Source organism: Strix aluco, chromosome 1 (assembly GCF_031877795.1).
Source record: "Strix aluco isolate bStrAlu1 chromosome 1, bStrAlu1.hap1, whole genome shotgun sequence".
In the NCBI taxonomy this organism is placed as follows: Eukaryota; Metazoa; Chordata; class Aves; order Strigiformes; family Strigidae; genus Strix; species Strix aluco.
Window position 1 is genome coordinate 71147716 of NC_133931.1, and position 24688 is coordinate 71172403.

General features: G+C 40.9%; 1 protein-coding gene across 18 annotated transcripts in view; it reads right to left on the reverse strand.

Annotated features, from left to right (window-relative positions):
• Nucleotides 1-24688, reverse strand: part of LOC141923446 (poly(rC)-binding protein 3-like) — a 547877-nt gene that overhangs the window by 98568 nt on the left and 424621 nt on the right. Inside the window, exon 1 of one of the 18 annotated variants that reach the window (XM_074824717.1) lies at nucleotides 1863-1941. The exons of the other annotated variants lie outside the window; for them this stretch is intronic. The gene's annotated coding sequence lies outside the window, so the exon portion shown is untranslated. Of the gene's footprint in view, nucleotides 1-1862; nucleotides 1942-24688 lie in introns of those variants that run through there. 18 annotated transcript variants of the gene reach the window in all.

The following is a 24688-nucleotide window of genomic DNA, read 5'->3' on the forward strand; positions in this document are numbered from 1 at the left end:
ATTTGATAGACAAACACATTTCCTTATATAGATGTTACTTTTTGAAGGTGTAGCCCTATTTGAAAATGTCATGGATCAAGAGTTGAAGGCTCTTCACAAGTCCACACACACACTGAGCACATTATGCATTGTTAGTCTTCTAGTCATATTTGTACACACATCTGGACAAAGCTAACAATTTTGGTTTTAAATCCTTTTTCTGAAATTATATATGCCAATCACATATACAAAGCCTTTACTACCTCAATCTCACTAGATGCTGTTTTCAGTGGGACTAATAAAAGTCTAGAGTAAATTAATTTAGTTTATTGGTATTACTGCACAGGGAAGGGCAAGGCAGATTAGGCTCCAACCTACAGTGCTAAAAATAGTCAGATAGAGTTGCTGTAGGAGTTTTAAAAATAGGACCTTAATTTAAAAGAAAAGAAATAATTTAAAAAGTTCCTCTAAATCCATACTTCCTTGCAAAAGCCCAGGACTCCTCTTGTGGAAACCACCTAGAGCTCTGCTGTGAGAATAAATGGCAGCCATATCAATCGCAGTGGAAATGGTAGATAAATTAATTGTCTATAAGCACACCTTTATTTAACAAAAACCCCATAAGCATAAGATTAATTTGACACAATGTAGATGTTAGGTGTTACAGAGTCAATTAGTGAAATGAAAAGTTAAGGTAAATCCATCACCGTCAATTAACATGTATTAAAGATAATATTGTCTCTTTGGTGTTCTTACAAATGTAAAGGCATTTATCCTTAGGCTATTGCTATTCAGCTCCTGTACGTGAGCCTGTCTTAATGATGCTCAATAATACATACACTTTAACGCGTTGTTTTCTTCATGTAAAGATGAACTGCCAAGCAAAAAGACTATGTCCCTACTCCTGCTTTAGGATGTATTAAAGAACTCAGTAGCAGGATTGAGCATTTTTGCTTAAATGTTGTGTGTGAATGTCTTTTGTCTTGCTTTTTCTTTCAGCCCCTTCTTCAGGCAGGGGCTCTAAGCAATGCAGCATCTTGTTTAAAAGTTTTATCGTTTGCATCTTTTGAAATACAGAAGCTGCTTTAGCTTTGAGAAGATTTTGAACTTGCAAATTTTCTAGATCTGGGTGTTTCCTCTACCTGCAAAAAAGGGGCTGTTGGTTTTGGGAACTTACAGAAAGCCTGAATACCTGTCAGCTTCCACTCCCACACACCTTCAAAGAGGTGAATCGTAAGCCCAGGCTCCTCAGCAGACAACCATGTTGTTACACTTGAAGGCACACGCACTGCCGATCTGAGAGGAAGAGGCTGAAAACTCAAGGCACGTCTGGTCTTGTTTCCACAAAGGGGTTGCACCCAGGGAAGTCAGCTCAGATGGGGCATGCTGACAGCCCAGTGGAAAGTGCAACCCTGAACTGCTGTTGTTCTGAAAGCCCCTAAAACTTCTTTGGATGACTTTGCTCATTTATTGTCCTCAAGAATCCCACTCCTACTGCTTAACCTACAGTGACAGGCAGACTGTTCCCAATGCATGATTAAATAGACACAGGAGCAGAAAGAAAAAGCACCCATGTTTTCTCTTAGGAAACCAGTCCCCATTATCAGTACTGCAGTGATGCAGAGGTGGTTAAAATGTTTGAGATGAATGACAGGGCCCAGTTTTCCAAGAAGACACCGCATAAAAAGAGTCAGTTCCTTGACTGGGCTCTTCTTTGTTCAGATAAAGAAAACCTTTGAACTAAGCTCTTCCCTGGTACACCACAAGAAGCTTTGTATTGCACTATATTTACATAGACTGCTAGCCCTGGCTGGGCTGGGTGAAAGGTAAGAGTAAAGGTGTCCTTTGCCTCTCTCTGTAATGAAATGAGGAGCGATACTCACCCTGCAAAGAGCAGGCTTTGTCCTTTGCGGACATGGCAGAAGGGCTGTCCTAGGCATTAGCATTATAGGAGGCAGGTGAAAAAGACAGTTGTCAATCTCTCATGCCTTGCCTGTTGTATAAAATGCACTATGTTAGAACTAAATTGCACTGCTAATGAAATCATATTGTTAAATGAAGCCATTTATCATGGACAAACATTAATCAAAATTAATTCATTTTTAAACACTGTACATGTTAAAAATAGATGATCACTGAACTCTTCCTTTGCTGAGAAAACAATTAATACATGACAGTACTCCCACTCCCATTATAGGCATCACCAAGCTTACATAGGGGAAGGCAACTGACACTGTGGAGAAAAAGACATTTTTCTCTAAATGTCACCTTGTTGGCCTCTCCCATCCCTGCCCACCAGCTTTGAAGAAGGCAAGATACAGCTCTCTGTTGATTCACCAGGCATATTTTCAGCCATCTCAATGAATGAATCTGAAGGTAGAAACAAAAGAATCATAGCATTTTGTTCTACACACTGAACATCAAAGGTCTTGATCTTGAAATATCACTGGTCAGAGACGTCCAAATAAATATGCTTCAGCAAGAATTGTAACCTTTAATGAAAAGGTAACAAGTACTTTCTAAGGATATATGTCTTCAGCACAAATACAATGTATACAAATAAAAACAAATCCAACACCACAGCTGGTCTTTAATGACACTTAATTTAAATAACAAAACCAGAATTGAGTGTTTATGGAACTGGCAAAAGATTGAGAAGACCATTCTCCCTTCAAACTGCTACTAAAAAAAGCCTCCATTTCCGTAGATGCTTCCCAATGCATTACCTTTTCAGTAATGAGTGCTAGGAGATCTAATCAGAGACAGGTGCTTACTGAAATACAAATCCACAGCCAGTTGCCCCTTCAGACAGTAAAACTCACTTAAGAGTAATTTCCCTTTTGCAGAGGACCAGCAAGCTTTAAGCCTCTCTTGAACTTTCAAACTAGGGTTTAAATAAGACTTAGGAGAGGTATAGTTATTATGTTGACCACCTGCCTGAACTTAGCTTAACTTAGGTGTGAAGTAGAGCATATGGAACACGAATCAGTGGTGTCAAAGGCTGACAATACATCTAATAAAAACCAGCACAGGCACCTCCATATTCATCATCCATTGCTAGGAGTCAGTTATCCACCATCCATGCAAGTGCATTTGAAGTTCTCCTTGAGTTGAACATAAAGTTGCACCAGGTCAGGTCAGTTTAAAAGGCTGAATTTCTTGTTTGCTGAAGTCCACATCTCTTTTCTTGCTGTACCTCAGTGCCATCTGCAAACTTCTTGTAAAGCTACAGTATTCTATGTATTTATTTATTTATTATTTTTAAATTTATTTATGTATTTATTTATTTATTAAAATTAACACTGACAAATAATCCAAGTTAGCATTCACAGAGCACAAAACTCCTTGGGACCAGTCAGTTTTATTTAGGTTTGGCACCAGTGACTCTCTTCTTGCTGGACAAAAGAAAGGGTTGGATAAAGTCCCCAGCCACATTTTCACCTCATCAACCCAAGCTCAAGCTTTGAAGAGCAACTGCTCCTCAAATGTTCTGCTACAGCCCTCATTTTCAAACTGGTGAGGTTTGCCATCAACCTCAGTGAGACGGGAAGTCCAAGACCACCAACACATGAGCACCAGAACAGGGAGAACTGGGTGAGCTGCTCTAGAAATGCTGTTAGCAGGCTGTCATCTGGCTTTGTTCTCATCTTTCTCTTCGGTTTCAATATCTTTATTCTGATATAAACTCCACAAAATTTCTCTGCTTTTCTCTTCTTATCCATATGGATCATAAAACTGGCTTTTCCTTTCAACCGCTTATAAGCTGATCTGTTACATCACTGTCAGAAATTAATACCCCACATAGTAAATTGCCACAATTACATTACTAATAAGTTTTGATATTTCTACACTGACAAAAAGATGAGAGAACCACTTTGTAAAGACAAAATTGACACTACTATTTACAGGTGTGTCTGTGCAAAGGGCAATTTTCTGACACCCTCTTTTATTCAGCGAGCTGAAAAGAATCTCCCTGACCAAGATATGCTTCAGAAAATGCATGCAATAATTTAATCAGCTATTGCAATTGTATAGTCCACGTAAGGTTTTCTGTAGAAATCTCCCAGTTCATGGGACTTCACTGGAAGGACTTGAGGAGTTCTCTTCATGCTTCACAAGAATGTTTCCACCCCACATTATTAGGTGAAAAAGTGCCCTCTCCTAACAACATACTGTTCCAGTACTATTTGTGCTTAGCATTAGAGGCACTGATGGCACAAGTATTTGGTGTAAATAACAGTAAATAGAGACAATGGTGTGGATTCAATCTGTCATCCTGGATTCTGACTGAACTCCTCTAAACCACAATCTCTTACATGAACTTCATATAAGCTCACATGTAGTATCTGCTACCAGGTAAGGCTATATCATTTCTATTTTGCACAATAGCAAACAAACAAAAAATTATCACTAAGCACAGAAGTTATAAACATCTACCTGTTCACACTATCCTGGAAATATCTTTATGCAAGCAATCATTCCACCATGAGCAAAGAATGATACTCATCAAATAAAGAAGCTACATAGCTGAGTAGTGGTATTCAACCAATGAACATGGAGGTATGTGTCCAATCCACGTAACATGTTGAAGAAAGGGTGGTATCAGAAAGGGGCAGGATGGCCAGCTGAAGAGAAACTGGTGCAATTTCCTACTCTGCCATAGATCTGCTGAATGATCTTGGGTGATCACTGCTCAGTGTACCCTCCTGTAAGCATGGCTAACAGTCTTGATGCTTTTCAGTTCAAGGCACTGAGAAATCTCTTGGGGACACATACTAAGAGATCAGTTAGGGTATAGCTAGAGATGTCTCATTAAAGGGTCAGAAAGAACTGCAATGTTCAGAAACCTCTAAGAGCCTCTCCACAGCATCAGGTGGTGTCTTGTCCTGTTGTATGGATAAGGTCATTTTGATGCGAGTAGCTGAGAAGCAGTTGTGTCAAAACCTTCAAAATTCAGTAATAAATTCTGGTTTGATCATCTTTTCTCCATTCCTTCCAGAGAGGCAAAATTTCAAATCAAGGAGGTATCTTACATCCTTCTCCCTTCTCCCCCAAGAAAGTTTAGGACTGAATCTTAAATGTGTGGATGCTGGTTCAGCCATTCATACATTTGTGTTGAAAAACAAAACCAAACCTACATTTACAGTTAGAAAAGTCATTCCAGGAAGCTGTGAGAAAGTAAAACATCATTGGGGAGCTCATTTAGAGAAAGCACAGCAGGATGTGCAGTCACAGAAAAACAATATTCAAAAAATCTGACCTAGATAACAGTATTTCCTAGTGACTAGAATTCATTAAAAACAACAGATTAATAATGTACTGCACTGGATTCTTTGAAGCTAGAGTGCCACATTCAGTTTAAATAACCCAACCCAGCTAAAAATAAAAGCAACTTTTGTGTTTTTCCTTACAAAAAAACCCAAACCAAACCAAAAAAAAAAAGCACCACAAAGAAAGCAGAGAGTTCTGCTATTAAGAAGAAGCTAATAATAAGTCAGTATGAAACAGAGCTCTGACTCTGTACAGTTTTATACGAGTGAATGCTTTCTTCGGCTATGAGAGAAGCTGATAAGCTTGCAGACCTGAGTGTTGGGTTGAAAGGGATTTCAAATCCAAAAGCAAAACGTAGCAGAAAGTCTCAAAATTTTACACACTATAAACCATTTTCACATAATTTTAGTGGAAAATCATGATGATTAAATTATGCTGTCTCATGGTAGCAGTGTGTTAGCACATGTTAGGAAGTCTCCTTCAAGACTTTTCTACTTCCCTGCTTCTCCCCGAGTGCCACAGTGAAAAATCCTTCTTACAAAAGAAGGCTCAGTTCACACAGAGAGGGAGAAGGGAGAATCAAACCCTTTCCTACTTGAGAAGGTTTTTGAGTTATGTTGAATACAACCCCAGGTTACCTCTCCATTTCAAGAAGCTACTCACATGCTTCTATACTCAAAGTTAAGCATGTGCTTAAGCACTATACTAATGCCAAAGTGCCTTTCTATATCAGGCCTATATTCACCTTAGAAGTAGATATGGTTTACTTTAAAGGCTTTACTGTCCGTAAGCATGAATAAAGAGATGAGATTCATGGACTTGTCCAGTCCATCTTTTCCTGTAAAAATAATATGATGCATCACAAAATATTTTCTAGTGTAAATTCAAAACTTTAGATCCCTGCAGAAGGTCCTCTGGACATCTCCATGTCTGAAAAAGATACTCTCCCCACCCAACAAAAAACAGTCTAATCTCTAGTTTAAAATTTGCTGTAACAGAAGAATAACAGAACTGTAACCAACATAAACACACCTTTATGCTTACCACATTCAATGAGTTTAACAGTTTCTTAGAAGTGACTCCAGAAGCTGCTTCAAATCTTACAACTGCTTTACACCTACTGACTGTATGGTTAGCCGTTTGTCACTTGATAGTATTTATTTTTGCCCTGAAACAGTTAGAGGAGACAAACTAAGATGTTATCTTTTATAAAACACTAAAATAATGTAGGTAGATGAGTGTGCTCCATTCTAGTCATTATTTACTGACTACCTGTATTTGATATTCACTTCCTATCCACCAAGCCTTCTCCAAGCAAACTCATTAAAGATGGTCAATTAGAAGATGACTACAGTTACTAGCTAATATAGGGCCCACTCACTCTCTGAAGATAGCAAAGTACGGTTCAACAATGTTGCAGGAAAGAAAAACGGTTCACTGCAACTTCTGCAACCTGGACAGTAAGCACTCTGCAAAACAATCCCTACTGGATTTAACAGCAGTGACTGAAGAGGTTACTGGTTCTCCTATCCTCTTCCCACACCACCCCATTGCCACAGTTAAGTCTGATGAGTTAGTGACTCGAAGTCCCCAGACACCTCAGCTCAGAAGCTGCCTCAACACCAAATAAAACCTGAAGGTGGATTACACTGCCCTCGGGCTGGGAGCTGCAGCGGTTGGGGAGCAGACACACTGCTTTTTGCTATTTTTACCTCAAGGATAAGGAATTCCAGCAGAGGCAGGGCAAAGTAATCAGCAGTAACTTCTTAAACTGCCTCAGCCTGAATCAACAGAGCTCTTCAATCACAGCCCACAGAGCAAAACCCAGCCCTGCTCCCCATCTGCTCCATATAAGTTACCCACAAATGGATTTGCTAAAGTATATTGCAATTGGCTTTCTTTTGTTGCCCCAATCGCTGACAAATCTCTGGAATGAAACTTGTTATAACTCATTTCACCAAGCAGATGAAATTTCTTCTTAGACAGGCAGTTCTGCGTGGCTTTCAATCTTAGGCAAATTTGCAGACTTACCAGAATGAAATCTGAGCAAAACAGTCTCGTGTGTTTTAACTGATTTTACTCTTGCATTTTAAAGCTATTTTCAGGCCTCGCAGGCTTACATCTTCTCCTTGCAGGGCCAGTAACCAGAAGTTAAACTTGGTATCTTGGAGTCAGTGCTCTCCCATCTGGGATTTTTTCAGATCATCTCAGAAGCTCTAACACAACTGGTGCCTGTCCAAGTGTCTCTAGTGACAGCGACTGCTTGGTAGTCATCTGCAAGACCTCCCTAGCATTTTCTTTTTTACTCTCAAGAACAACACATTACTTCACTGTATTCAGACTTTAAGCCTATCTACAATGTAAAACTGCGACAAGGTACTCCTGCTGCTTTGAAGATCTCTGGCAGCAACTTTTACTGGATGTTGATTTACTGCATTTGGTACCTAGTGTTTCTGCATCAGTTTCCATCATCTCCAAGTTCAAAACATGGTTACAGGCTGAATGGATAGCACAGGCTATGCTGCTCTTCTACTGTCAAGAGTGCATGCTGCCTTTATCCTCTGCCCAAGAACTGAAAGGTAAGGTTGCTCTCAGTTTTCACCTGATCCCTTTCTACTTGAGAGGCTCTGAAAAAAAACTGTTCCAAACGATTTTGCTATTTTACTGTTCAATCACACTCATGATGCTTTTTTTCCTGTAAATGGATGTATATCTCTCCTTTGGAGGACACCATTTCCATTGAATAGCATACAGTCAAATAATCCTTCCTCCCTACCTGATGTTCCATATGACTGATTTGGGACACTACACTAACCTTGGCAGCTAAAATTGTCTAAACTGTTTAATGCTTAATAAGGGAGTTTCTTCTTGCACGCATGAATCCGAGGTTTCCTCTTTCAGTCCCTCAAACTCCAGAAAAGGGAACAGCTTGCTGCTTTTTTTATTTATTTACTTCATTTTACTTGAGCACCTTCTTGTGAGGAACATTTCAGTACAAGTTTGGATCTTAAGAATTAAATTCTAAGAGAAGTTGGCAAGAACAGTAGGAAGACGGACAACCACAATGTACCATGACATCATGAAGTAAATGGACTTATATTAGGTAGGGATACTGCCATTTAAGCTCTGAAACAGGAGCTCATTCTGTGGGGATGTGTATCTGACCTCTATTACACTAGGGGCAAATCAGGAACAACTTCAGGACATTGACTGGATTTACAACAATAGAGAAGAAGATAACTGCTTTTATAGAATGTACTTCAAAAAGTTGAAGCAGCCTGTAGGCCCGTCATCTTCCTCCCAACCCTGAATCTATACAGATTCACAGGATGTAATTCAGGAAAAAAACCAAAGAAACTAAGACTCTCACCTGCACCTTTTGTTTTTCCAAGATAGTGTTCTGGTCCTAACAAATACTCCATTTTCACACTAAGGTCAGCAAACAGTTACCCAAACATCTGCAGTACTTCCTTGAATTCTCCTTTATTTTCTCCATAAGAAAATACTGGAAAGTCTGTCTTTATGGAGGCTGCCCAAAATCTGTACTTAGGCTATGACTAAGCTTTGCTTTGGATTGCTCAAGTCCCAGATTCAGTAAAACAGTTAAAATTTATGCTTAGGTTTATTTCTACTGAGCTAAAGGATTACCTGTATGCATAAGTCTCACTGAAACCAAAAGGATTTAAAACATGTACTTACATTTACACAAGAGAGATGGATTTAAGCATAATGTTCAACTGCTCTATGGGGATGGGACTTAAGCAAGTTAAGGCAAGTAACAGATGAAATTTAAAACTACTGCTCTGTGCTCCTGTGATATCACAATAATTAAGATGTGACTGTAGAAGTGGCAAATCATACTCTGTACCTCTAACCTACTTTGCAAAGAATATACTTATAAATTAATGTAATTAAGGTATCCTAGACGTATCATTGGTTGTACCATGCTCTTGCCCTTCTCTTTTGGGATTATTTTACTATCTGTCTGGTTTACTTCACCAGGAATAGGAGATTCCCAATTTCCACATGAAGAATCGCTCCCATCATTGGGAGATAATGTATTTTCAAGTTCAGATAAGGTAAAATTAATATGCCAAATTAATGAGCCCTCTCAGACTAATGCAATAAATTATCATTATTTCAGTCTCTACTATAGAGACATTGGAAGAGGCTGTGGCTTAAGCCATTGTCTGAAATACAATTTTGGTGACTGTAGAATCTAGTCAGATCCACAAGTACAAATCCAAATTATCCAAAGTGATTGATAGTTACACTGTTCTCCAAAGTCTTAGTATGTCTCAGAAAAGTTGATGTATGTATAATTTATAATCAGAAATAACTTATTTTAAAAAATGAAAATCTAATTGCAGATGGATACAAGTAAATGACCTTTAAATGATTTTAGAAAAGTTCTTTTGCATTTACCAAAACAATGAATTTTAAGTCCCACATCTCGGGCTTGAAAGCCCAGTAGTAGTTGTTTAGCAAGGTAGAGGAGCAAGTGCAGAACCAGTAAGCAGCTGACACATTTATAAGATCCTTCTGTGATTATCGTCACATGATGATCTCCACATACATGTATATTAATAGATAAATTTTTAACTGGAAAGTGTATATAGTTTATAAGGGCAATAAAAATACATACAATGATTATGTGTAACAATATTAAAATTGCACCAGGTTGTATATTAAATGGAATTTCCAATTATACAAATATTAGTACTTATTCCAAAAAAGTAGCAAAAAGGAATTATCTTTTCCTTTTAATCTTACAATTTAAATTAAAAATAGACTGAAATTCACATTAATCAAAACACAAGAAAGCACCCGTTTCACTGGAGATTTTATAAAAATATTATTCCCTGCTTTGCTTGTGGTTGTGCTCCTTGGACTTATTACTGCAATTCTCTTGCAGTTCGGTTAAATGTCAATGCTCCAATTACTTTAATAGTCAAACTGTGCGCTATTTTCACCACACAGTCATTCAGGCTTGTCATGTTTGACAAATCCAGTAATTGAGATGAACTCTTGGAGAATACTGACATGCAACCAGTCATTTCCTACTGCAGAACATTGACCTCTGCAGCGTAAACCACAGAGGATTTATTCAGCAGCTTGAAAAAACTGGCTTGTTAAGTTGAAGATCATCATTTCACACAACTCCACTCATTTCCTTGTTTATTCACTTTATGTCCCATTGGGGTAGGAATTAAAACATTAGGAGCTTTGAATAAGCCTGGAAAGAGGACTAGAGCAAATATTCTGAAAAACTATCGTAAATTAAAAATTGCCTAACAGATTACTAGAGGCTGAGTACACTGTCAAGCAGCTTCAAATCCAGCCTCAATCCTCCCCCACCCCCCAAAAGCTGCACCCCACCCCAGTTTCAGCTCATTAACAGAAGAAGGTATTATACAAATCATGTAAAGTATTTATTGAACAGTGCTTGTTTCAGTCATTACAGTACGTTAGCCCTTGCTGGGGCCTTTTTATTTTTACTGTTCCTCTACCATGATGTCCTGCAGTCAATACGCAGGCAATGCACTGAAACCTCAGGACTACCCCCATTTACCTCGGATTGACTGAGACAAGCAGAAGCGCTGCAAAAGCTACCAAGTGTGTACTTGCTGGGCTGGCAGGTCCTTGGGTGACGCCTTTGGGACAACTGTCAGTATTTGACAGGTCTGGACAGCTACAAGCCCATCACATTTGTATTGAAAAACAAACAAATATTTTGCAATGTCAGAGAAAATGCTACAAAGGTTTGGGATGAGGGTGCAACCTCATTCAAATGCAATACTGAAGCTCCCCTTTGATTTACATCAACTGGGAACATGATGTTACTTTTGTTATAGTTATGAAAATTACTATGGATGTTTCTACCAGAATTTAGCCCTTCTTTGGATGAAGTGCTGACATTTCATGTGAAGTGTAATGAAAAAAAAAAGAGTTGTGATCAAAAGCAAATGGTCGATAAAATTGTAAAGAAGAAATAATCCACACAGACAATACCAGCTTCCAAGAAGTGACCAAATGAAACATCCCTTTGAATGCTTCTGACTGCCTTTATCAGAGACAGTGCCTGGTCTAGGACATGTTACCAAACTGGGCTATAAGAGATCTTGCTTCATGTCCATCTCCCAAAGACTTTTTGCTTGATCTTGGGCAAGTGAATTCATTTATCTATTTTACAAGCTGATTGATTGCTCCTCCCTGGAGTCTTTGAAAGAAATGTGTTAACTGTTACAGGTCACTTAGATTCCAGAGGGGATAAAGACCTCTTAAGTACCAAAGACAGTCCATATAATTTTTTTAATACATACTAATTCATAAGCGAGTGTATGGCAACCACCAAGGCTGAAAGGGCAAAAGCAATCATCTGAGAAGGCTGAACTAAAAGTCTTTTGTAAGAAATGAAGAGCTAGAGATTACTTGTGCAAAATTCTATTTCCAGGAAAAAGAAACAGTTCAAATACCCAATAGAAGAGGAAAGTTAATAACTAAAGAGCTGCACTCTGATTAAATTACTATATGTTGATTTTCATAGTTTCCTTGCGGTATTACTTGTTCAGTTAGACAGGCATTGTCCACCTGAGAGACAGAGACTGGACACCTATGAGGCTACTTAGAGCATCTGGTAGTGTACAAACTCTAAAAGCTGGTGAGAACAATGCCCTCTCTCCCTGCTGAGGTCACTTAACCCTTATCAAGGAGGAAGGCAGCCTCCTTCAGCTCTACGCTCCAGATTCTGGCCTTTTCACTGGAATGAACAAGTTCTTCATGAAAGACAGTGGTTAGTTACTCATACACCATTCATTCAAACAGAAATTAGCCTGTGGTACAGCACTGCCGACAAGAAATTCACTGCATTTGCCTTTAGGAGTCTGACTCAAAGAGAAATAGAGGACTGACTCTAAATCACGGTCCTTTTGATGGTCTCAGTATCTCCATTGGTCATGTGCACTGTGTGTCTATCCTTACCAAGTAATGCATTTGCAGAGATCATGAATTAACTTTCTGCCTATTCACATGACACAAACCCAGTTGAGTCTTGTGGTGAGGAAAAACCAGTATCAAGAAGGTCACAGGGGAGACTAGCCGCTCTCCCAACGCACTGCAAGCTCAAGAGCAGTGTTTCCTGAAGGCAATGTGGTCTCTTGCACCATCTGCATGTGACTGCAGCTGCTGAAGGAGTTTCCATAAGTATCAAAGCGCTACACAGTCCTAATTCACAGAGCATCCTTAGGCACCACCACAATGAAGAGAGTTTAGCGTGGGTTTAGCTATAAACACCGATGGCTAACACGCATTAAGAGGGAAGAGGGTTGCTACCTCTCCAAGGCAGAGCCACAAACCCTGAAGAACTGCACACATGCAACACAGTGGTCAGTACTCTGTTCTCCTCCCCACTGTAGAGAAGCCCTCTGCTATAAGAGTCCCTATCAGTCTTCCCAACTGAGGGAAAGAAGGTTATGTCCCATCTGCCACTGTGTGCTGGATCAATATCTTTTCTTCCTCCTTCCCCACCCACCTGTTGATAGATGATTATATAACATCAGTAGTCCAGACAACTTCACACCACATGAACCTGAACAGGAGATGAATCTTTTCCATCCAGAGACATCAGCCTTACTACCCATCCTCCGTGTCTTCACCACCTCCCATAAGAGTGAGGCTTTGGCAGAAAGCCTTCACCTTTCCATTAATCAGCAGCAAGCAACATGCTAATGGAGCATATCTAGTGCTTTGAGGTCTGCACTGAGCTGCCTACTGCTCAGCAGGTAGAGTTTGAGGTGTTGGTTATCACGTGTGAAGCTGTAAACAGGCATCAGACAACTGCTCAGTCCAGCTCTGGGAAATGGGGGAGAAAGTATTCTCCTGCCACAGGACACAGTGAACCCCAAGGTATTATCCCTCTCCCTTTCCCAGTAAATCCAAGCCTGGTCTTATGTATTCAAGTGACTGTCCCTCTTCCAGCACCGTCTTGCCATAGCTGCAGAGTGGATTCTCACTGTTGTACAAAAAAACAGGACTGCAACTCCAATACTCTTCATAAGGGCAACAAACTGCAGGCCACAGCAGGGAGCGAGTTTTTCAAACAAACTGGAACACAATGACCTTCACGGTATGATTAAGGAAAGCTGATCCTTATGGCAGCGGGTCTGCACTAGATGACCTTTTGAGGTGCCTTCCAGCACTCTTTCCTATGACTCTCCTTGCAAAGCCCCATTTATTAGACAGCATTTATGGCAAATTTGTGACAGCTTGTGTTCCTAGGTGGTACATGCAGTATTTTGGCTTGCTAAATTGATTTGTTACTATGTAAGGTTATCTATGCTATCTGGTCACTAACACGCAATTCAGATTAGTTGCCAATGGTATTTAAAATTTTATCCACAGGTTTAGCATTGATAAATCACACAAAAAAAGGACACGTTAGTGAGTGGCTAATAACTAAGGAAGTGTCTGAGAAACTGCTTTCTAGCATTTCCATTTTGCTGCCTTACAAAGCAACCTACTCTACAAGAGATGGCTGCTAATAATTATATGAGAGATAAACATGCTACGGAAAACTCCAGATTTACATGACATTTTTTTCTGCATAAAAATCCAGGCAAAAATGTGTTCACAGGATATCTGCTACAGGTATTTGAAGGGGGAGCTGTCTCATGAAATTAATCTTTTCTTTTCATAATCACTCATCAGTATTTCTCAGGGAACATTTTCAGGCCCCAGAGGCCGTCAAAGCCACTTTTGCCGACTGTTTTGAAGTCAGCCATATCTCTTTTGACAGTCTGAAAACAAATTATCACATCCAGTATTTGTTTTTTTCAGGCCACACCCTTCTCCGCAATCAAAGATCCATCCATCCAGATGTTTGAACACCTAGTCTGAAGAAAACTCTGCTCTTGCAGAAAGAGGGAACAAGGAGGGAGGAGCAAAAGGGCAGGAAGAAAAGCATTATTTACGGCTCTAAAGGGAGGAGCAAAACCACATGATGATCAACCAGGAGGATTGTGGCTTATGCCTTCCAAAGATGTTACTTTGCAGAGTATCCTGCAAGCCAGGAAGTGGGTGTCTTGGCTTCTAGGAGACTCTAGGATGGAAGGAGAAGAAGAAATGATACAGGGAACTTATACATTTAAGGATATGTTTAAAGCTGTAATTCTTCAGGAGGTAAATACAAGACAGATATCTTGCTGCTTTGTGGAAGAAAAGGGATTGTATTAGAGTATTTGCCCAGAGCTGTAACAATTTAAGAAAGTATAAACAGCCTTTCATCAGTAATTAGATCACCAAAGGGCAGTGAAAGGCAAGTTTATTTACAGACCTGAAAATACATGTGTGTTTGTGGGCTATTGATCATACATAAATGTTTAACCACAGTGTATTTAAATAATTTGCTCTCAGTTACAAAATTAACAAATATGTCTTGCTTTAAAAATATATTTCTGTTTTCCTCAGAATGTTATTTCAGGTTACTTCATGGATTTTTTGACTCACAGATATGTCACTTCATGCTGGTTTATAAAAAATAATAAATAAATCAGAGCCAAAATTTTCTTCTAGATGTTAAAACAGCACTGCCTTCTGAGAGAATTCATGATGGCCATGATGATCTCCTTTCATATCTCCAAGCTCCTGAATTACTTAAATCTGTCTGTAAAGCACCTGAATATATTCTAAGTGAAATGGTTACATCTATGAAGAATGTCAGAAATTGGTGTTAGTAATACCTGATAAAGGATTTATTAACACATCTGGAATGGAGGAGCCAAATGGCCCATCAACAACCACATATTCTTTTGAAATCACAGTAACCATTTCAATCTCTGAAACAATTAGTTTTGGTTATGTACTGAATACATCACTCATGCTAATATGAGTGATCTTTAATATTCCTTACATTTACATTGCCAACAACTGTAGTAGGCTCTTTACAGAACAAAAGATGTAATTCTTGCCTTGGCAGGCTTACAGTCTTCAGAGACGAGAACAGTGAGAGTGGAAAGACAGCAGTAAACAAATGGGTTAGTCTGTGTCTCTCAAGCTATAGGTTACTAAACATTGTGCATACATTACTAAACACATTTGTGTGCAATGCTATTATTAGAGTGTATTTTCTTGAAGCGCCACACACAGCCTCACACATAGGAAGGTCCGTTCACATCAGTACTACATCCCATGAGTTAAAGGAAAAAGGGAAGATCCTTTAGGGATGATCCTAACAGCATACAAAGAGCTCTGTCAGTAATTATCTCCTCCCACAACCATGGAAAGCTGAGATAAAACACACTCATGTAGCCATAATGCTGCTTTCACACACTGACTGATGTAGTAGAGGCATGACCCACAGCAGAGTGTTCCAGTGCAGGGCACAGGGGGGGTTTCCCAAACTGGGGGAACCTCAGGGGGAGCTGAAAGAGCCATGAGGAGCCCACAGCTCATGCCAGAGAGGCTGGCAGCACCTGGGTGGGGCCAGGAGCATCCATGGCCAAGCCCCCCCAGCTATAAAAGAAGTTCTTAGGGAGTGCCGCAACCAGGGAGGGCAAATGTGGCACGGAAGAGCATGCACAAAAGGTGCTGAAGCCCTGCCAGCTTGACCTGGGGGCACGGTATCCACCTAGCAGAAAGCCATGGTCTCTCTAAGTTCTGCACCCACCATAACTGATGCAGCTGCCCAGACAGAGCTCCTATGGGAACATGCTACCACCCAAGTACCAGGCTGCAGGCTGTGCCCTGCTCTTACGTTACACCAGTACAGGATGGCAGTGGTGAGCACCTGTGGGAGGTGCACCCAGGGAGAGGAGCTCCTCTGCTTAGTGACAGTGCTGTGGGAGGAGGCAAATAGCTTGAGGAGGATCAGAAGTGTGAGAGAGAGACAGACTACTGGAATCACACCCTGCCTTCCCTGAGACAGGCCCAATAGGCAGACAAGACACATGATATGGAGGATTCCCTATCCTCTCTCCACCTGGCTGAGCACAGTGACTTAAGGGACAGGGTGCAATGGCAACAAGCTCCTGCCCAGCACAGAAGGCACATCTCTGCTGTGATTGCCCCACCTTCCCAGGGGCCCTTGCATGACAGGTATGAGCTCTGCAAATGGAACTGAACAATAACGAAGATGGTGGTTCACCTAACTTGAAGGTGTCACTGAGGTTAAGTGGGCCTATGCCCTGCATGAAAACTGCTTCCATAAAGAAAAAAAGATGGGTCACTGTCATAGGAGATTTCCTTCTGAAGGGAACAGAAGGCCCAACATGCAGACCAGACTCACTTCTTTGGGAAGTCCACTGCCTCCCTGGCACCCGGGTTAAAGATGTGAAAGGAAAGCTTCCTACCCTGGTACAACCCTCAGATTACTATCCATTATAGATTTTTCAGATAGGCAGTGATGAAGTTGGAACAAAGTCCGAGGGCAATCAAGAGAGACTTCAGGGCCTTGGGACAACTGGTTAAGGGATCAGGAGCACAAACAATGTTCTCCTCTACCCTTTCAGTTGCAGGGAATGATGAGGGAAGAAACAGGAAGAGCCAGCAGATCAATACCTGGCTCTGAGCCTGGTTTCACTGGCAGAATTTTGAGATTTTTGATCATGGGTTGGTTACATGACACTAGACCTGCTGGTAACAGGCAGGGTACACCTGTCTCAAACAGGGAAAAAGATCTTTGCACAGGAGTTAGCAGGGATCATTGAAAGAGCTTTAAACTAGATTTCAATGGGGAAAGAGATAAAACCAGGCTCATTAGATGTAAGACTGGGGGCAGCACACCAACGTTTGATGGACCGCATGCTAGCGAGGTTCTTTGGTCTGCCATCTCAGTGAAGGTAGGGGATGGAGACCCATGTGGTAGCAAAGACACAAGGGTTACTGATGTGTTAGAAACCATGGAAGTGCCTGAGAATGATCACACAGGAATTAGGGTTTCTCCGCCCAGAAAGGTGGCAGGATCAATAACCCACCTGAAGTGCACCTACACCAATGCATGCAGCGTGGGCAACAAACAGGAGTTGGAAGCCATTATGCAGCAGGAAAACTGTGACATAGTTGACATCACAGAAACATGGTGGGACAACTCACACAACTGGAGTGCTGCAATGGATGGCTAAAAAACTCTTCAGAAGGGGTAAGCAAGGAAAGAGAGGCAATGGGGTAGCCCTGTATGTTAGGGAGTGTTTTGACCATCTAGAGGTTAATGATCGTGACAATAAGGTTGAGTGTTTATGGGTAAGAATCAGGGAGAAGGCAACAAGGCAGATATGATGGGAATCTTTATAAACCACCCAACCAGGATGAAGAAGCAGACAAAATATTCTATAAGTAGCTGGGAGAAGTCTCACAACCGCTAGCCCTTGTTCTTGTGGGGGACTTCGACTTACCAGATGTCTGCTGGAAATACAATACAGCAGAGAGGAAATAGTGCAGGAAGTTCCTGGACTGTGTGGAAGATAACTTTCTGACACAGCTGGTGAGTGAGCCAACTAGGGAAGGCACCCTGCTGGACTTGTTGTTTGTGAACAGAGAAGGACTTGTGGTTGATGTGACAGCTGGAGGCTGTCTTGGGCACAGCGATCATGAAATGACAGTGTTCAATTCTGAAGAGAAGTAAGGAGAGGGGTCAGCAGAACTGCTGCCTTGGGCTTCCAGAGGTCAGAATTTGGAGCCTGGCTGACAGAGTCCCTTGGGAGGCTGTCCTGAAGGGCAAAGGAGTCCAGGAAGGCTGGACATTCTTCAAGAGGAAAATCTTAATGGCACAGGAGCAGGCCATCCCTACGTGTTGAAAGACAAGCGGGCAGGAAAGACAATGGCCTGGCTGAACTGAGAGCTTTGGCTGTAACTCAGGGAAAAAAAAAAAAAGTTTAAGACCTTTGGAAGAAGGGGAAGGCAACTCAGGAGGGCTACAAAGATGTCATGAGGTTATGCAGGGAACAAAATAGAAGGGTCAAAGCCCATCTAGAACTTAATCTGGCTACTGCCATAAAAGACAATAAAAAAATGTTTCTATAAATCCATTAGTAACAAAAGAAGGGCTAAGGACAATCTCCATTCTTTATTTGATATGGAAAGAAACACAGTGACAAAGGATGAGGAAAAGGTTGAGGTAATTAATGCCTTCTTTGCTTCAGTGTTTAATAGTAAGACCAGTTGTTCTCCAGGTACCCAGCTCCCTGAGCTAGAAGACAGGGACAGGGAACAGAGTGAAGGCCCGATAATGCAAGGGGAAATGGTTAGTGACCTGCTACACCACTTAGACACACACAAGTCTATGGGGCTGGATGGGATCCACCCAAGGGTACTGAAGGAGCTGGCAGAAGTGCTCACCAAGCCATTTTTAATAATTTATCATCAGTCCTGGCTAACCAGGGAGGTCCCAGGTGACTGGCAGTTAACAAATGTGATGCGCATCTACAAGAAGGGCCAGAAAGAGGAGCTGGGGAACTACAGTCCTGTCAGTCTGACCATGGTGCCAGGGAAGTTTATGGAGCAGCTCATCTTGAGTGCCATCATGCGGCACATCCAGGACAACAAGGTGATCAGGCCCAGCCAGAACAGGCTCATGGAAGGCAGGTCCTGCTTGATTAACCTGATCTCCTTCTATGACAAGGTGACCCACTTAGTGGATGAGGGAAAGGCTGTGGATGCTGTCTACTTAGACTTTAGTAAAGCCTTTGGCACCATTTTCAACAGCGTTCTCCTGGAGAAACTGGCTGCTCATGGCTTGGACGGGTATACTCTTCTCTAGGTGAAAAACTGACTCGATGGCCAGGCCCAAAGAGGGGTGGTGAATGGAGTTAAATCTAGTTGGTGGCCGGTCACCAGTGGTGTTCCCCAGGGCTCAGTATTGGGGACAGTTCTATTTAATACCTTTATCAATGATCTGGACGAGGGGGTTGAGTGCACCCTCAGTAAGTTTGCAAGTTGGGCAGAGGTGTTGATCTGCTTGAGGGTAGGACGGCTCTACAGAGGGATATGGACAGGCTGGATTGATGGGCTGAGGCCAACTGTACGAGGTTCTACAAGACCAAGTGTCAGGTCCTGTGCTTAGATCACAACAACCCCATGCAACACTACAGGCCTGGGGAAGAGTGGCTGTAAAGCTGTCTGGCAGAAAAGGATCTAGGGGTGGTGGTCAACAGCTGGCTGAACATGAGCCAGCAGTGTGCCCAGGTGGCTGAGAAGGCCAACAGCATCCTGGCTTGTATCTGAAACAGTGTGGCCAGAAGGACTAGGGAAGTGATTGTGCCCCTGTACTCAGCACTGGTGAGGCCGCACCTTGAATACTGTGTTCAGTTTTGGGCCCCTCACTACAAGAAAGACATTGAGCTGCTGGAGCATGTACAAAGGAGGGCAATGAATCTGGTGAAGGGTCTAGAGAATAAGTTTTACGAGGAGCATTTGAGGAAATTGGGGTTGTTTAGTGTGGAGAAAAGGAGGCTCAGGGGAGATCTTATCACTCTACATCTACCTGAAAGGAGGTTGTAACGAGGTGGGTGTCAGTCTCTTCTCCCAAGTAACAAGTGATAGGATGAGAGAAAACGGTCTCAAGTTGCACCAGGGGAAGTTCAGATTGGATATTAAGAAAAATTTCTTCACCAGAAGGTTTGTCAAGCATTGGAACAGGCTGCTCAGGGAAGTGGTTGAGTCACCAACCCTGGAGGTATTTAAAAGATGTGTAGATGTGGCACTTAGAGATATGGTTTAGTGATGGACTTAGCAGTGCTAGGTTAACATTTGGACTCGATGATCTTAAAGGTCTTTTCAACTTAACTGATTCTATGATTCTATCTCTGAAAAAAAAAAAAAAGACGACAATAAGAGAACAGAAACTAGTCAGGGCTTTTCGCGATGCTAAACAAGACATTCTTTTAATCATATTTGTTTTATATGGCAAAATCTTGTTTGAGTTGCTAAAGCATAATCTCACAGCCGAGACTGAGCTTTTTCATTTCTTCTGAGCATTTAAACCATTTTGGCCATGCTAAGACAATACAATCCATGGCATCTGTATTTTCTGTCATAAATTCTGTGCATATTATATAGAATTTTTAACATAGAAACATACGTAGATAGATGTAATATGCAGTCTACTTTTTCATATGTATACTTGTATATAACTTCTACAGTATGTAATAAGTCTTATGTATATATGTGTTTATATGTAGTATACTGTACTATGCCCTTTTCCCTTAATGCATTGCAAAACTCATTGTACTGCCTAAACAAGTAACAATACAGGATGTTTATTACGCATCTTGGGCTTGATACATAACTACATTTTTTCCCTTTTACACCTATTTAATTAAATTGAGAGTGCCGCACAATTCTAAAATTGGAAAACCCAAATAATGAACTGTACCAATAGCTGTACTGTACCATGATTCTCTAACACCTAACCTCAGTATCTTAAAAGCACTTTATAGACTTGATCTGCATATTTATCTGTTTTCCTTTCAATCTGGAAAAGTGGAGTAGCTGTTGCAAATTTTCTGTTAATTGCCCTCAGATATCTGTTGAATAACTCTGAGAAAATATGAAATCAAAAGGGTATCTTTAATACATGTTTTTTCTTTATGTCTCTTTCATATACACATTCATAAGCTTACACCAATATATCAACACCTAAAAACCAATAGAAAACTTTAAATTACTTTGAGTGGAAAATAATTTTATTCCTAAAGGCACAAACCTGCAGATGCCCAACTCTACTGCCTACACTGAAAATGAAGCTAACATAAAATTTTCTAGAGAAAGAAAAAAGAAAAAACTCTTCACACAATAAAAATAAATAACAAGATGCAAGAAAACACACACACAGAGGAAGCCTGTCTTGGTGCTACAGTAAGGAATCATTTGAACTTATGTTTCTGGTTGGTTTCCATCCCACCAGAAACCTATCAACAAAATGATAACCATGTATTACAGACTGTCTACTTACTGTTAACACACACTTAATCCTGCCAAAGCTGGTTGTACAGAAAACACTATCAGTGTGCAACCATAAATGAACAAAATTACCATCTGCACACTGAAGAACAGAATCGCAAACATAATTATATCTCTTACATGTTGTAAGTACACAGTTGTTTTAAATTTGAACTTATAACCTGTTTTTCAAATAACAGCTTCAGTCTGCTTCCAAGTCACCAAGATAATGGCTGTAATAAGTACCTATACCTCCTAATCAGTGAATGTCACAATAAGCATAGTGCATCTATCTATCTAATCTTTTTTGGCCATGTTATTATGGTTTATGAGCAGTTTTACCACCCATATGTTATGCTGTCATGTTCTTCTAAAAGCTGGTTATTAGGATTAACTGGAGAAAGTGAAATATGAATGCCTGTATAAATTGCGGAGCTGAATGCTGCTAAAAACAAGGTGTCCTAGGTCAGAGGAAGACATGTCATGCATTGCAGGGCACGCCACTGATTTTGGTAGGAAACACACAGAATTTGCTTTGGCCTCTGTGAGGCTGACTCATTGTCATAGCTAGCTTCATATGGAAACAACAGTTGACCCTCATTTATTTCTACTCTACTAATATGTACCATGGACATCTGTACAAAACAGTAGAATCAATCCTTCTTCTCACCAACTTTAAAGCCAGACAATGTAACGACTGTGTTATTCATCACATTAAGACCACTGTACCTCATGAAGAATTATTGATATCCCCTTCTGACCTTAATAGTACATGAAAATTCAGAGCACTACTTTCATTAGGACAAAAAGTTCATGACGAAATCAGACATCCTTAGGTGCAGACACTTTCTTTTTTGGTACAAAATACAAGAGGTACACAATAGGGTATAACTAGAAAACGAGAAGAATCCCCCAAAAAACCTAAAACCCACAAAAACTCCTTGGGCATCTGCAACCCACAACAAATTACGACTTGCATAAGAACCAATACCGTAAGGCTGCTTGGGGCAGGGCAGGAGACAAATCTCATTCTGTGACATACTAGCAGAAGTGCTATATGCAAAAGACAGGAGGCAATTATTGTCCTCTGCTCAGCACTGAGGCGGCTGCATCTGGTGTTTGGGGCATTGCACTTGGGGGAAGTGTGAAGAAAATGGAGAAAATCTAGAAGAAAGCAACATATTTAAGAGAGTTCCTAAAGCTCTGACCAGGAAGGAGAGACTGAAAGGTGGGGTTTCTTAGTCTTAGTAAAAGAAGAGAGTTTTCTGAGAGGAAAATGTTCTTATAAATGAGGACACTGCTGTTTTTCTATGTGTCTGGACAAAAAAAAATTATTGGTTTAATTTTCAACCACAAAGGACCACAAAGCAGAGAAGCGGACTACTTCATGCAATCCCTTTCACTGCAGATTTTAAAGAAAAAATCCTATAAAGATATAACGTAACTATAATTCTCTATCCTAGTGGAACTAGGTAAGCTTTACAGACTCCTTCTAGCAGAAGCAGTGTAAGAATGGTGGTGGCGCACACAGCAGGGGGGAAGAGATGACGCCCTTTCCCCTGTAGCACAGCTTCCCATGTTAGCTGAACAAGAAGGGCTGGCAAAGCCCAGTACTCCCACCCACCCAATGGCCCAGAAGAGTCACCCTTACAGCTTCTCTGTCCCCCAGTCTTGCATTTCTGAGATTGAGAAAACAGGACTGCATAACAGGGTGAATGGTAAAATTTCCATCTTCCTGCATGCAGGAGTCGTCAAACAATACACCTTCTTAAGTCCCTCTGTTAGCACATCATCCAAAAGCCCTCTGCAGTTTCCTAGAGCCATCTTCTATTTCTGTAGCTACCTCTGGCCTTCCCCACTGCCTTTCTCCCAACCCTCTGCCCTGGTCTTCTAAGCCTTCTCAAATCTTTGCATGGACAACAGCTCCCTTTGGACTGTGGGTAACAGTCTGCTGCTCTTGTAGGAACCAGGCTACATCAAGAATGACCACTCAATGCCTATCCTGACAGCAAGGCTGAGATCTACCCACACTACACTGTGATGTATTTATCAGTAAAACCCTAGCTAAGACATTTCTGTGACATCTCTTGCTATGTTATTAGAATGGCAATTCCAGTATTGCAAGTTCACACACTTCTCCAGGGTGGACTCTTCTCTGATCCCAAGTTTCAGCATCCTTCTTTTCTGACACAGACATCTTTAAATGTCTCTTCTGTTACCATAGAAGGATTCCTTCAAAAGAACATGAAGCTTATAAATTGAGATGAGACTTTTTTTGTAGCTGTCTCTGAGATTCAGGAAAAGGTCTTTGGCCAAAATTGCCCATGTCCAGTTCCAGTGAGTATAATTCTGCACATGATCAGTGGCACTGTATCAGAGACATGAAGCTAGTGTTGCAATCTGTAGACAGAAGAGCATCCATACCATTACTTTGATGACCTTATACACTGAATGAGCCCACAGTTGGCTGCTAAAGCAAATGGGATGCCAGCTGATGATGCACAGCACAGGCGCTGTGTGTTCGCAGTGCTATCCCTACTAATGAGGTAGGCTGCTGCGCTCCGCAATAGCTGAAGTTTCTATGGAGCTTTTATCTTCGGCTTCAGCGAGTTACAATAATCCAGCCTGGTTGTGCATAACGTGTTCATCACTACTGCTAGATCCATGCCAAAGAAAAGGAAGCATGGCTAGCTTCTTGAACAGCCAGAAGTAGAATAATTATTTTCTGGCTATTTCTAGCATCTTGGTATTGAAGTACCAGCTAGAGTAGAATGCTGCACAGAACACATAATGCTTTGAAAAATGAAGGTCAAGTGCCTTCCCAGAGAAAAGGGGTCAGTGCCTCTTCTAGTTCTGTCAAATCACTCTCACTAGATACATTTCTATGCTATGGCCTGGATACAACCTGAGCCAGTCGTTCTTGCTGAGTAATTTAACAGTATCTTGTGATCTACATGACAAAAACAGTAGGAAGATCAAGTATGGATGTTAATATGATTTAAAAGGTACTTTGCAGTAGCAACAGCTAGAGATACAATTAGGTCTCTGTCTTTGCTAGTCATGAAAATATAATGAAAGATTAGTATAAGTAATTACATTACAGTGGTCAAAATAAAAGAGCTAAGCACTGCATTCTCTTTGGTGTCCGTACTCATTTGCAAGTTTGAAGTAGCAGTTCATTAATGTCTTAGCTGTGATAATATACTGCGGAGGCTGTACTGCAGATGTACCCTTAGCATTCTATTCACTTCTGATGAAACAAAACTAAATAAAGGCAGTACAAAATGGTACTTTGCAATATATGTTGGAAAAAACACACACAACAGCTAAACGTTACGGTGTAGACGTTTCAGAAGATGGGCAATGTTTGGTACTCTGCATTAGAAGCTGCTAGAAAAGTAGCACCTCATAGGTGAGGTAACAGCTTAAAATGTTCAATATAAACCTCTTGGCTAGGGGGAAAAAATCCCATACCAGCAAATTAATCCTTAAAGTGGTCAGAAACCCC